The sequence below is a fragment of the Bos taurus genome, chromosome 1 (assembly GCF_002263795.3).
Source record: "Bos taurus isolate L1 Dominette 01449 registration number 42190680 breed Hereford chromosome 1, ARS-UCD2.0, whole genome shotgun sequence".
Classification (NCBI taxonomy): Eukaryota; Metazoa; Chordata; class Mammalia; order Artiodactyla; family Bovidae; genus Bos; species Bos taurus.
Window position 1 is genome coordinate 82,588,230 of NC_037328.1, and position 15,414 is coordinate 82,603,643.

Sequence of the window (15,414 nt, forward strand, 5' to 3'; positions counted from 1 at the left end):
CGGCTCCAGTTTCTTTTACCGCCAGCTCTGTTTCTCGCCCAGCCGGGGCCCGGGGGAGGGGTGCTGAGAGGAGCCCCGTCCGACCCCCGGCAGCAGCGCTCCGCTGCCGGAGACGAGATCTGATGAGAATGTCTTCCTGCAAATTAAGCCTTCTCGGGACTCTCCATCCGGTGCCGGCAGCGAGCCCGGCGCGCGGGCAGCCAGTCCAGCGTCGGCGGCCGGGGCTCAACACTCTTCCCAGCGTCTCCCCCTCCCCGCTGCACCCAGGGCCCGGCGGCTCCGGGTCGGAGGGTGGAGCCCACCTACCAGTGCTTCCCAGAAAGAGTGCCAGCTGTGCCCCTCTGCCCCGCGCGGCCTGCCCAAAGTGTCCCCGCACCTTTCCCTCTTCTGCCGGTGGGGAGACCTCCTCCTGGGCTCTAGAGGATAGACCCCTGGGATCCGGTCTAGTTTCTACTCCGAGATAGCAGTGGTACTTAGAAAATTGCTTCTCTGTCTCCCCGGGTGTAAAAGAGGCTAACAGCACCCTTTTCGGTTGGTTTTCGTGGAGATTCATGATCCTGTAGGCGAGGCACCCGGCTCTGCATCCAGGATTCTGTAAGCCGAGGGTCCTACCCAGAGTCAACCCTAGGGCTCAGGAACTCCTCCCACCCGGGTGTTTGCAAACGCTAACCACCTGAGCTCTTCCCTGAAAAGGATCTGAAGCCTTCTCTCTTATATAGAGGAGTCAGCAAGGGGTGCGAGAGTTTCAAGTGTATTTATAAAAGGAAGTAGAATTCCTGGAAAATGTTATTCTCTTGGAAAAACCATAGACTGCAAGATTTTCTCCAAGAAAATAAAAAGCAAATGTCCTAAAGAAAGAACTTCGCCTTACACTGACTATAGGCAGTTTTATAGGCAAAAAATTTCATTATTGTTTAATAATTATTATTATCCCCATTTTACAGGTGAGGGAACTGAGGCTCAAGTGATTCGCCCAGGATTACAGATTTGTTTAAACAATGGAGTTCCGAGTTGAATCTAGCCTAATTCCAAACCTTATTCTCTTCTTTGCTACCCTACTGCTGTCTCTGGACAGGACTCTTTTGTGCTATTTTTAGTTTCTGCACTTACCACCTTTTTTCCTTAGTGTTGGTGAATTATTTTAAAAGATTCCTGCTTGTTTTAACTGTTCTGAAGGAACACAAAGAGGAAAGTGTGTGTATGCACTTGCATCTGAATTCAAAATACCAACTGTGTTGAGGGTGTTGGGGTTGGGTGGCATTGAGCAAGTGGCAGGGAGGGTGAGATTCCAGAAGCTGGAGTGGCCAGGCATCTTGGGAAGCCCCTAGGGATTCCTCTGGCTCCAACCAAGAAGAGCTAGTGCCTTAAAAAACGGTCCTCCCACACTCCCCACACCCGGGATCCAGGTAAGTCAGCAAGCGCCCAGCCCTAGGCCTGCGCAGCTCTGCAGTCGGAAAGATGCTTGGCCCAGAGCGGGCCCAGCACCAGGCCGGCTCCCCTCAGGAGTGTCTGCCTGGCAGCCAGGGCAGGACGCACCTCTTGGAGGACAGAGAGGCATTCAGCGATTGAGACAGGGACAGACAAAGGTGGGGAGGAAGCAGCAGAATAAGAGAGAGACAGGAACCCAGAGGGGAACAAGGGAGCTATTCAGAGTTAGAAAGAGTGGGAAAGCCGCTGGGGGGAGAGAGAAAAGACAGAGAAAGAGGGGCGAAAAGAGAGACAACCAGGCAAGGGGGTGGTGGACACGAAAAGGGAGAGAGAGTGGAGGAGTGAGGAAATGGGCAGAAGCGGCAAAGCACGGAGATTCGATGAGGCCGGAGGAAGAAGGCGGAGGCAGAGACCAGAGCTGCGAGTGGGAAGACAAGAGAGCCAGCGGCGACGAGGACTGCAGGGTGGTGGGCGGGACCGTGCGCTAAGCCTTTTCTTTCTCTTTTTTTGGGGTGGGCGGCGGATCTCCGCCGAGATAACCCAGCCAAGCCCCCTGCCCCGCGTCCCAGCGAGGGGCCGCAGCTGTATAAATACCAGGGGTGGGGGAGCGGGGCTGCTGCAGAGGGGTCAGCGACACCGGAGAAGGCTTTGCTGTCATTAGCTAATTGAGCCCCAGATGTTAAGAAAAGGTTACGTCCTCCTCCGGAGAGTTTTTCTTTTTAAACACTTTACTCCGATTCCCCGGCCAAAATGGCCGGGAGGCGCCGCGGCCCTTACCCACCCGGTCCCCAGCCCCCTCCCCTCGTCCCGCCCCCCCAGGGCCCCAGCACCCCCCTACCCCAGAGCTCCCGGAAGCCGCTCGCCGCGGCCGCTGCCCCTGTAATCCCAGTGGCCTGCCCGGAGGCGCGGCAGGCAGGAGCGGGGACCACCGGCGGCGGAGCCAGCCCCTAGCCCGGGCCGCCGACTGGGAGGTCAGCCCGGAGGGAGGGCGGCGGCGGGGAGTGGGGGACCCCGGGGAGAGGGGCTCTCAGGCTCTTAATCCCCCTGAAGGTTGCAGATCAAAGACGCTAGCACGGAGGCAGAGGCGGTGCGGGTGGGGGTTGGGGGGCCGGCTCTGGCCGCAGCCTACCCCCTTGAGCTGCGGGCTGGGGCTCCCCGGCCCCGGACCCCAGGCTGGCAGCCCAGGGGGAGGGGGCTCAGCCTGCGGGGTGAGGTCCGCAGGCCCACTGGAAAGTCGCCCCAGCGCCCGCATATGCCTTCAAGAAACTTCCCCCTCCCCAGGGGCTGAGGAAAGGATGTGTGAGCCTTCCACACCCCCACCCCCGAGAACAAAACTCCAGAATACCAGTCACTTGACATGTATTCTTATTTAATCTCACAGCAATCCAATGGGGTTGTAGAAATTGTTATTATTATTGGTTCATAAATGAGGAAACAGGCTTCTGAGAAGTTACAGCCAATTGCCCAAGGACCCACACGACTAGAAAGTGGCGGCGCTGGAATGAACTCCACAGGGTTCAAGGCCCTGCCCTAGCCCTCACTACATTCCTCCAGCCAGGTTACCCTTCCCTCTTCTCTCCCGTCCTCTTCCTCTGTCCTCCTGGGCTCCTACCATCCGCCAGCAATGGAGCCACCCAGCTGTGGCCTTGGCAAGGAGGGCGGGGTCGGGGAACAGCCTGGTGCCAAGGGCGCGGCCAACGTGGCAACAGCTCCAGGCTAAATGTGCGGGATGGGGCTGGGCAGGCATGTGCCTGGGTTGAATCTGAGCTGAAAGAATGTTCCTGTTGCCCCTGCCCCAGAGGTGGGGCTCCCTGCTCAGAATAGAACCAAGCAAGTTAGAGCTGGAAGGGGCCTTCCAGATGATCTGATCCAACCCTCCCGTTTGACAGATGCAGCTGAGCACGAGAGGTGGTGTGTCCTCCCCAAGATCACATGGCTCGTTGGTGGCAGAGCAAGAATGAGAGTCTGGAAATTGCCCTTCACGGAGTGCCTCCTTGGTGTCGCACACTGGAATAGGTCTGTACACACGATCTTCAGCAACACTTATAGTGGAGATTATCACCTCCCTTCTGGAGATGGGGAAGCTAAGGGTGCTCGAGGTCTCCCATCTAGAACTTGCCAGAGCTGGTTTTGAACCCAGATCTTCCTAAAAACTTCCCCTTCCACACTCCCAGAATATTGGGGCTAAGGAGTGGGGATTGAGGGCTAGAGAGGGTGTTATGAGCTCAACATTTCTAGGGACACAGGGGAATGGGACACAGGCTGGGAAAAGTCCCTTCCTGTGACTTTAGTCTTGATTGGCACTCCATACCTCCCTGAGTGGCCCAAATACTGAGGTCCTTCAAGAATTCCCTTTTGAGTGTCCGTGGAAGGGGGGGAAACTTTGGCTGGTGGCCTTTCTGGGTTCTGAGGGTCTGGAGATGTAAGACAGGCTTGCATCCACAGATTCCCCCTGATTTCCTGCCCCAGGAGGAGGGGGTCAGGGGACACACAGTTTGAGTACAGGCAAGTGATGATGCCCCAGAGTTTAGCCACCACATGCCAGAGCCACACCTGGCTTCTCAGGGGCCAATAATGCCATCCCACCCAGCTCCATAGACAGACTGCAAAGCTTCATCCTCATACCTCTCTCCCTTCCTAGCCTCCTTCTGTGGCCTGCCTTACCTATTCTTAGCTTTCCACTGCCTCCAATTCACTCATTCGTCCATAAATATCTTCAACAAAAATTTGTCAAGTGTGGACTATGTGCCAGCATTGTGCCGGGCACTGGGGCGAAAGCAGAAAGCAGACTACCCTTTGGAGCTTGCAGTCTAGCCGGAAGACAGAATTAACCAAAGAGACATGTAAATAAATTTAAAATTACAAATTGGTGTTAGGAAGGAAAGTACAGGGTGTTTTGAGAAGTTATAACAATAAGAGGTATGGGAAGATTATTGAGACAATAGAAACTCAATGATTATTACTAATAACTATCCAAACAGGAGGGCTGAGGTAGTATCATGCCCCCAGAGCACCTGCAGTCCTAGGGTGGGTCTCCAGTCCTCCCCCAGCAATGACTACCCAGTCTGTCCCTGAGGGCCCAGCTAATGTGGGCGGAAGTGGAATGATTACACGGTGGTCCCAATACTGAGCGTCCCCTCTGCCGCCCAGCTTACACTGAGGGAGTGCCCAGTCCAGAGGTGAGGGGGTGAGGCAGCTGGGGGCAGGGGTGGGCTGAGTCTGGACAAGGGGACAGTGTGCCCAGCTGATGGGGGTGTAAGCTTCTGGCATCACTCCAGGGAAAAGTCCCTGCACTACCTTCTAACCTGGTTCCAAATAGGAAAAGGAGTACGTCAAGGCTGTATATTGTCACTCTGCTTATTTAACTTATATGCAGAGTACATCATGAGAAACACTGGGCTGAATGAAGCACAAGCTGGAATCAAGATTGCTGGGAGAAATATCAATAACCTCAGATATGCAGATGACACCACCTTTATGGCAGAAAGCGAAGAACTAAAGAGCCTCTTGGTGAAAGAGGAGAGTGAAAAAGTTGGCTTAAAGCTCAACATTCAGAAAACTAAGGTCATGGCATCTGGTCCCATAACTTCATGGAAAATAGATGGGGAAACTGGAAACAGTGGCAGACTTTATTTGGGGGGGCTCCAAAATCACTGCAGATGGTGATTGCAGCCATGAAATTAAAAGCCGGTTACTCCTTGGAAGGAAAGTTATGACCAACCTAGACAGCATATTACAAAGCAGAGACATTACTTTGCCAACAAAGGTACATCTAGTCAAAGCTATGGTTTTTCCAGTAGTCAGTATGGATGTGAGAGTTGGACTATAAAGAAAGCTGAGTGCCAAAGAATTGATGCTTTTGAACTGTGGTGTTGAAGAAGACTCTTGAGAGTCCCTTGGACTGCAAGGAGATCCAACCAGTCCATCCTAAAGGAAATCAGTCCTGAGTGTTCATTGGAAGGACTGACGTTGAGGCTGAAACTCCAATACTTTGGCCACCTGATGTTGAGAGCTGACTCATTAGAAAAGACCCTGATGCTGGGAAAGATTGAGGGCAGGAGGAGAAGGGGACGACAGGATGAGATGGTTGGATGGGATCACCGACTCAATGTACATGAGTTTGGGTGGACTCTGGGAGTTGGTGATGGACAGGGAGCCCTGGCGTGCTGTGGTCCATGAGGTCACAAAGAGTTGGACATGACTGAGCGACTGAACTGAACTGAACTGAACCTTCTAACCAGGTCCTGCCTACACACGTCCTGCATATACACTTACGCTTGTGCACTCTTGCACTCTCCCTGACACTTTAGGGACAGACTGGACCAGCCTGTGAAAAGTATGGTAGAGTGGGATGGGCCTTGCCTTCAGGTCAGACAGCCTTGGTATCAAACCAAACTTCAGCAGGTTCCTGATCAAGTGATCTTCAGGCAAGGCTCTTGGGACCCTTGAGCCTCCTGTCCCTTCTTTGTTCCCGGAGAAAACAAGAGCCTAGACATGTATTGAAAGCTCAAAGCCGTGCTTGAGCTCATGCATGGAAAGCACTGAATATAGTGCCTGGCCCCATGGTTCACCATTAATAAATAACAACTGTCACTCTGATTATATAACATGATGATTAATATATAATGGTAATAAAAGAAACCTCACTCCTGCCCCCTGGGCTCCCACCTGGTTCCCTGAGCCTCTCTGGGAGGTCACTCCCATGGTTGACCTCTTGTGAGAAGGAGTTTTACAGGTCTGTGAAAGTCATCTCGACAACCCCAGAACCTCTTGAAGTCAAGGCCAGACTCACCTGAGGTGCTCAGCATTGACTGGGGCAGTGGAGGGGGGGCGCTGGGGGGCACTGGGGAGAGGTGGTGGAGCAGTCTGGGAGACGCCCATGTGTGCACCTCCTGGCTCTGAACTCTAGGCTCCTGAGCACAAGGTGGGCTGTCCCACCATACTGGGTAGCCCTGACCCCACTCTACATTCTTCACAGGCTGGAGGGTCAGGTTGGAAAGGTCTGGCCCGGTTGAACCCCCAGCCAGCCGGGCAGAGTCACAGCCACAGCCACCGTAGCTGCTTCAGCGGCTGCAGGGCACACTGCACACCTGGAACCCATTAGGTCCGGCCAGGAGCTTGTTCCCTTTCTGCATAAATTGAGTGAAGGGTTTGTTTTGACTACTTTAAATTGTACAGATTTTAGGGCCTGAGAATTGGAAGCCCTCAGTGCTCTGATGGACAAACAGACCATGAGACAGAGGGCTGAGGCAGTGGGAAGCGAGTCCAATCTGGTTCTGGTTCCTTGTCACTGTCTCCAATCAGCTGGGATTCCAGTAAGGATACAGCCACATTCTATGGATGGGTGTGATGCTTGCTCAGGTGTCTTATCTCCCCAGCAACCTCCAAAGTAGCATAAGCGGCCCTTACTTGTAGATGAGGAGGGGCAGTGAATTGCCCAAGGTCACTGGGCCAGTAAGTGACAGGCCTGGATTCCATACCAAGCTTCTCTGACGCCAAGACCAGTGGAGGTCTTTCCAAGGACCACCAAGATTGCCATGGGGGTGGGGTGGAGCTCTGGGTAGGTGTCAGGAACTCCAGACACATAGAACTACAGTTGCTCAGACCCTCAGCCCAGCCAGAGGACAGGAGTCTGGACCTCTGCACTGGCCTTCTTCTCCCAAGTCACCAACTCCTGACCTCAACTGCCCCAGGCAATGGTGCCCCCCAGGTCAGGGTCAGGTTGACCTTGGCGGGAGAGAGAGTCTGTGGGCTCTGGGCTGCTGCCAAGGCCTCACGAAATGAAAGGGAACCTTGTCCAGACCCACACAAGGCCCATTCTCTGAGCATCTCGCACCAGCCCAGCCCCCATGGACCAAGACCTGATCCCTCTTCGCCAACTATTCATAGACTTGTGGAAGAGCATCCGTTGCCAGGGGCAGAGCCCTTAGAAGTCCCCAGGCCCAGCCCATAAAGTTTGCATTTAGGGAAACTGAGGCCCCGGGAAAAGGACTCCCTCATTAGTTAATGGTGAGCAAAGACTCAAATCCTGTCCCTTACTTCCCAGGCCTAAACATTTTCCCCAGGATTCACCCTAAACAAGCAGCCTGCCTTATCTCCCTCCCTCACAGAGACATCCCAGCTGTGCTCCCCAACCCCTCTTCACTTCCACAGAGGGACCAGCCTTGAAGGCTTGTCAGACGCTCCATTTCTAATTTCTCAATCATCTCAACCACCCAACCTGGAAGGGGCTACCTTGTGAGTTGCCCAGTCCTTGGGAATGGTCAAGCAGAGCCTGGTTGCCTGCTTGTTATGCAGGTTGCAGAGTGGGGACCCTGCTGTCTGAAAAACGGTCTCTCGAGACATTCCTAGCTGAGCTGGCTAGACTCCTTAGAGCTCAGGGGCAACTCATGTGAAAATGAGGCCTCTTAAGGGCAGCGGCCCCAGCAGGCCAAGGTGCTCCCACAGCATGCCTGTACTGACCCCATCCTCCAGCGGAGAAGACAGATTTGTCAAGGTTCTCTCTGAGAGCCTGTAAGCCAGCCCCTCACCTCCAGGCTTCCTTCACCATGGAGAGTCCACACCTTCCGATATCAGAGGTCTGGTCCCTACAAGAGCCATTCAGTGAAGTCCAGGCCTTCTTAGGCCTCTGATTCCATCATGGTTCTCCTATCTTGGGGCGTGGACCCTTGGGGCTGAATTAGGGTATGAAATCCCAGAGGAAGGCAGGGCCTCCTGGGAAAGGGGAACCCCCTCCCCTCCCAATTCTTCCCAAGCTGAGCCCTTGGCTTGGCCCAGTCTAGTGTGTCTGTTCAGACTCAAGAGTAGAGACCTGGAGTGGCCTGGACCATTGTCTCCCCACTCCCTAACCATCCAAAAACACACTTTGTGGGTTTCCCTTGATGAAAGGGTCTTGCCACCTGGAGAAGAAGGTGAGCCTGGGAGTGAGGAGGGGAGCTGAGGGTAGAAGACAGGTTGGCCAAAATGATTTTCCTGGGGAATAATCATATAATATAGTCGCAAAGAAAATACTACTTTCTAAGATATAAACATACTGCTGTCCCTCGGCATTCTCACAGAGGCACATACTGTACATCAAAAGTCGGCCCGTTTTGCTGGTTGCAATGTCTCCATGTACCATATCAGGGATCTAGTTGAACCGGGTAAGGCCTAGGTCCAGTTGGGACTGGAGGGCAGCCCAAAGAGATCCCCAGGGGCTCTGACAGTAACCAGAGGGGGGACTTCCCTGGTGATCCAGTGGCTCAGAAACTGCATTCCCCAAGCAGGGGGCCCAGGTTCAATCCCTGGTCAGGGAACTAGATCCCACATGCCGCAACTAAGAGTTCACATGCTACAACTAAAGACCCAGTGCAGTCAAATAAATATTTAAAAAAAACACAGGGATCTGAATGGGGATGGAGTAAGGACCAGAAACAGGATATTGAGAGGAGTACCTAGAGAGGAAGGACTGAGAAAATGGCATTGTTTCTTTGCAGGAATAGGCCAATGACCAGCAGGACTAAAGCTTAGGACAGCAGCTGATGCTCAAGGGCACGTGCTTGGCTGCACCGTGCTGGCGGCATCATCCTGCCAAAGCCAAGACCTTTGGTGATGGCCCATGAGGCACAGCCCTGAGTCCCTGTGTCCTGAGTGCAGCAACGAGTCAGGAGGGCACCAGCCAAGTCAGGATGGCAGGGGAAGTGCAGAAATCTCAGGAGTCCTTGGAAATACTGAGGGAGGCAGGTTGCAAGGGTTTCTGTGTCACAGGTTTGGAGCTGGGGCCTCTTGATAGTTATCGTTGGAAGGCTAAAACTTGCAGACACTCGAGGTGGACACAAAATAAACAACAGCCTTTAACGAACAAGCTGCCATCCCAAGCACTTAACATGCATTGTTTCACTCACTGGTGTTAACGGCCCCTGCCAGGGAGGCATTATTAGGCCCATCTGACAGATACAGAAACTGAGGCTCTGAGAGGTTATGTGTCCAGCCCAAGATCACAGCTATCAAACAGCAGCACCTTGACTATTGTCTATTGTCGTGCCAGCTCCCGAGCAATATTCTTTGCTCCACACAACAGTACCGAGAAGAGCTGGGGTGCAGTGTCAGGGCTTGGCAGAGTGGAGCCAGACCACTTCCCACGCCCATCACACACTCTCTCACATCTGAGGAGACTGAGGGGCCTGGAGAGGTCAAACGCTTGTCTGAAATCACACCGTTCCTCGGGAGCTGAACCAGGCCAGAACTCAAGGCAATAAAAATGTTCTGAATAGCTGACCAGAGGGAAACCCCCATACCCATCAATCTGTCACAGCCACCCTGGTTCAGCTCCTATACTTGTAACTTGTTTTCTCAGACTCCCTCCTTCACACACACACAAACACATACACACACACACACACACCTGTTGTTTTGGGGGGCCTGAGGCAGGGCCTCTGAGCAGGATGCTACCCCTCATTTCGGCCTTTTCTCCTTCACAGCCCCTCAGATGGCTTGCACCCCCTCCCCTCTCTGCCCCAGCCCCCAAAGGACCCTGGGTCTCTGGTTTTTGTCAGGCCTGAGAGCTGATGGGATTGATTTATGAGAGGAGCCCCTGCCCCCACCTCACCCTGAGCCCCTTGTCCTCCTCCCCCCTTCTCCTCCTCTTCCTCTTCCAACTCCTCCTCCCCTGCCTGACTGCCTGCTCAGTTTTCCACAGAGTCAGGATTTCCCTGGGGTGGGGGGCTCCAAGCCAAGAACAACACAAGACCGGTTCCCCCACCTCCCCTGCCCCTCCCATCCCCCTCCAGCTCACACACCCGCCACAGCAGCCCCCTTAGTCGAGAGGAGGGGTTGAGAAGAGAGGTCTGGGCCCAGCCTGATTCCCCAAAGGAGGAGCCAGAAGCCGAGGCCCCTCCCATCCTGAGCCATGACTCCCCAGCCCCACCCCGTCCTCCCCAGTTCCCTCAGAAGTACCTTTCTTCAAGGACTCCTGTTGGAGAGTTCATGGAGGAGGACTCTGGGAGTCTGCACTGGGCTGAGGGGGAAACAGAGAATTCTGAGAGCTCGCTGAGATGGGGGGGTACCCACACTTTGAGGGGGCAGGTCAGTGAAGACCCCCAGAATCTACACTGAGGGCAAAACAGGAAGGCATCCGGTGCCTCTTGTTGGCTCTGGGAGGGGGCGGGCAGGGCAGAGAGGCCTCCAAGACCCCACACTGGAGGTGATGGGGAGCAAGGTCTCTAGAAGGTGAGTGGGCTCAGGTAGGAACGGGGACAGGGATCTCCATCAGTCTCTGGTTCCCTCTCCACAGCTTGGGACTTGAGTCACAGGGAGGAAGGAGACAGGGACAGAAAGTTCGACAAAAGCAGAGGCCGGCCTAATGGGGTAGTGTCAGAGTAGCAGCCAGCAGACAGACCCCAGGGTGGGGATCAGGCTAGCGGAGAGTCAGGGCAGAAAGGGGGCCAGATCAGGGCTTGAGTCCAAGTCCTCCTTCCATCCCGTTCTCAGACTTGATTTTGGCCCTTGACTCTGGACCAGGAGGTATGGGAGTTGGGGGTTGAGGAACCTTGCTTCCTCCTGGAGAAGGGGTCCAGACACCCAGACCTCTCCCGAGAAGAGCGCTCCCTGTGGGACAGGAAGCTGGCGCTGGAAGAGCAACCTACTGTCCCGCCAGCCAGCCGCTCCCTCCCTCAGCCCATCCTCTAGCCGCTCCCCTACCCCGCCCCCATCAGACGAGGCCTTCATGCCTCTCCAGGCGGCGTGAACCCGGGTGACCCCTCGAAGGTTGCCTCTTTCACACAGCAGCTCTTTGATGGGTCTCTGAAGGCCTTGGTTTTTCCTCACTGTGTGCCCCCGCCTGGCCCCGCAGTGAACCCCCCGTTGCCCACCCCTCCCCTTCTTTCCGACCCATGCCTGGTCCTGGCTCTGACTGGAGAGGAAAGGCCCTTCCCCAGACCTCCCAGGGCAGCTCTGCTCTGTGAGGGGCACCCCCAAGACACCTCCCCAGTTAGGACAAGGAATGAGAATCTGTTTTTTAAGTCACACCTCAAAGCCTTAAGCAATCCACTCCTTTGCGCTGGGCTGAGGGCTCAGCCAAGTTCATCCGTGTACCCTCAGGCTTAGAACAGAGCAGGAGGCTTAAAAAGGGAAACAGAAATTTTGAATGAATACTTGGTAAGACGGGGAGTCACAGGGGCTCCTCTGCTTCAGAAGTAGAACAGGAGCAGGGACGGGGCAGGGAGGCGGCAGAGTCACAGCTGCGCGGTGCTAGAGAGTGGCAATGGTGGCCTAGCCTTGTCCCCTTCAGGACAGGCGCAGGGGTGGCTGGGGCACCTGGCTTCTCCCTCCTGTGTCACAGCAAGCCGCCCAGGGGACGGCTGCCCCTTCTCCCCATCACAGCTCAGGCCTGGGCTCCTCCTGGGAACACACATCCGAATCCTGTCCAGCCCCTCCCCCCTCATTCGGGGCCCAACCTCCTCCCCTCCCCTGGTAACCCCCCTTCCCCTCAGGCCAAATCTGGCCAATTTGTTCTGAGACAGGGTTCTGGTTTCATAGCCTCATTTGAATGATTTCCAACCAGAATTCCTGCCTCCTCCTTTGCAAAGCTCTGCCCTCCCCTCCCCCAGTCTCCCTTCTGCCTGAGCGGCTGGCTCAGCCAAGGCCTGTGTGGAAGAAGGAATGACCCCCCCACACACACACTGACCCCTGAAGCCTAACACCCCTTCTCTGGGCACTCCCAGCCTCCACACAACTTGTGGCCCCCAGAAGGAGGCTGGTCGCTCAGACCTCTGCCTCAGGCCTGAGAATGTGGGCCTGAGAATGTGGGCGCTGGGGCTCTGCCAGCTGTCCTTCCTGGGGCCTGGTTCACCCCACCTGTGCTGGGAGCAGAGGGTGTTCTAGAGCTGAGCCCAGAGCCCAGCCCTGCCCTCGGTAGAACTTAGCTGCCAAACTAGATGCAAATCTCCACCTTACTAGCCACCCCTGCCTGCCTCAAACACCTTCTCTAGTCCCCTGGAGCAGAAAAGCTCTATGTTTCGGGTAGTGCAGCAGGGGTATCAAGAGGAAGCTGGCCCTGTGCACAGCTAGCCTTGTGAAAAAAATCATAGGCAGACCCCCCGGGGTGCTGGTTCATGCTCCCTAACTGTCTTCACCAGCAGAAAGGTCAGGCGGAGAACCTCTTCAACTCCCACCATTCCCAAGACTTTGCTCTGGCCCAGAGTCAGACCCCCACAGCGTAGAAGGTCTCTTCCTCCAGGCCCTATACCCAGAAGGTAGGCAGAAAAGGTTTTCTTCCTTTGTTTATAAAAAAAGGAGTTTGAGGCCCAGAAATATTTAGTAATGTGTCTAAGATCACAGCAGGACTTGAGCCCTGGCCACCGCCGAGGCTGAGTTGTCCACCACCCTGCACTGCTGGGTCTGGGTCAGCCTGGAGGCCACTCTTCAGCCCAGGACACCTGGCCCTCATAGGGGCTGCTGATCAGCCATCTGCAAACCCCTATCCTGGGAGATGATCCTGGAGATGGGTCCAACAATCTGTTCTGCCGTTCAGGTGTGTCATTTCCTGAGCCCTCGGGTGGGGGCTGGTTTGGGTACGGCCCTGTTGGCACTGATTCAGCATCTTCATTTTGCATATGCAGAACTAGGCTCCTAGCACAGAGAGGCACGTCAAGCCGCAGCCCTGGTGCTAAGCCAAACGGAAAAACACGCCAGTATTCCCTGTGCCGCTGGAGCCTCCTGCCTCCTCTCCCAACCCCTGTTTCAAGGGCCCCTTTCTAAGTACCACTCTTGTCAACTGTCAGGTACCCCAGGGTTCAAATACAGGCTCTAACCTTCAGTGGGCATGTGACCTTGGGTGAGTTACTTCCCCGAGACTGTAAAATGGGGTAATAACGTGTTCCTCATAACCTCATAGGGTTGCAGTGGGTGTGAAAATACATCAAGTCTAGCACAAGATGTAATCATTTGCTTTTCCTCCCTTCATATATTCTGCCCAGTACAAGCCTAGTTTAGGAGGAGAAAGTGCCCCCAGCTGAGTCGAGTTCAACTATTCAATATGAGAGCTCTCTGTGAAACCTAAGGTAAGATGCCCAGCCTCTGTTCTTCCACCTGAAAACATGTCAACCTGGTGGAGATAAGATGAGACAAGAGAGGGGAAAGGAAGAACAGTGGGAAAGGAAAAAGGTATAAATCTCAGTTTCTCGCTTCCTTTGATCAACATGCTCCCCACACACTCACAGGCTGTGGGAGAAGGCCCATTCCTGGATCGGAGGGGGAATCCTCTCCCCTTCCTTCTTCCCCAGGCCATTCTAGGGCCCCCATGACTCATCCTCCACAACAAGCAGCTCTTTTTCATTCAGCATGGAGCAGGGTGCCCTGCCTGCTGGCCCCTGGCCCAGAGAGGGAGGCTCGGGGTCTGTGGGGCTGGTCTGGCTTCCTCAGGGGTTCCATATCTGGATCCACTCCCACCTGTACCCCGATGCCACTGCTCAAGCCTTGAAGATTCCCAAGGAACTGAGCTAGTGGGGGCAGAAAGCAGGAGAAGGCTTCACCAGGAGGTTCCCATGACGCTATGCTGGTTCTCCGAGGCCACAGGGACCTTATACCCATGACGTCAATTATCCCCCCAAACCTATACTTCTTCCTAAACAGACACAGAGCAGGGAGTCCTTAGCTTATCTTCCCCAGAAAAACTGAAACCATCACACATTATTACTTCTAGGAAGCATCTGTTACTGTGTGCTACACATTTTCTTTGCATCATCTTGTTTCATTTTCTCAGCGACCATGTGAAGCGGCTGCCATTAATTCCCCTGTGATAGAGCTAAGGACTTCTAATTGAATGTCTTCAGAGATGGAGCCTGCCTCATTCCTTCTAGCCTGCCTGACCTGACTGCTATTCTGAAAACGCCTTCTCTACTTAAGAATAGATGTGGCTGTCCTGCCAGCCCCAGAGAACACTCCTTTCTCCCTAACACTGTGCCCCTAACACCTTCTGAGATGCCTGTTGGTTTCCCACTTTAATCTCAGCCTTCCATCCTGGCATCTGCTTGTGTCCTGGGGCTCTGGGTTGGGCCTATTAAAGAGACCACACAGGGGATGGAGCGGGGAGCACCCATCACCCCCATCCTCCCCCTCAACCACCACTCGCCTTCTTTCTAGGCTGGTTATTTGGAAGGTGCTTTCCCTGGACATCAAGGCAGAAGACCAGGAAATGAATCAGGATTGCTGGAATCCATTCCAGGATGTCTCTGTACTGGGGGCTGTGGGGAGGTGTTTAGGACCAAACTTTGGTGCTTGGCTGTGGGTTTGCAGAGGGTGGGTAAGGACAAGATATACTCCATACACCAATGTGGAAGAAATGGCTAAGAGAAGTCATAGCTACATGGAGGGAAAAGGATAAAGGCTATAATTTGTGGGTTTTCTTATTCTCTTTTATAGCCCCAAATATAAGAATTCATTCCTTTATCCAGCCAACCATCTAAACATCCACTCATCCATCCAACCATCCAATCATCCAGCCATCTAATCATCTAATTATCTGTCCATTCATGTATCCTTTCATCCATAGGCCCATTGTCTTATCCATTCATGCTACCATTAATCCGTCTTTCCATTCATCCATTCATTTATCCACTCATCCATCCATTCACCCATTCATCTGCCTAACAATCTTCTCATCTATGCTTTTGTATCCATTCATCTTTCCATTTCTCCTTCTATCCTTCTATCCACTCACCAACTCACCTATTTTTTCATCTCTTCACAGTCATTCATCCGTCCATCCATCCATGCATTCTCTCATCCATACACCTGCTGCCTATCCTTTCATTCATCCTACTATTAATCCATCCATATATCCATTTATCCATTCACCTACCTGTCATCCATTTATTCAACAATTCATTCATACAGACATTTACTTATCTATCCATCTATCCATCCTGCCACTTATTTTCCACTTATTTTTTCCTTTACTCATTGATTCATTAATCCATAATTCATCCACTTGTTTCATGTATGTGTATA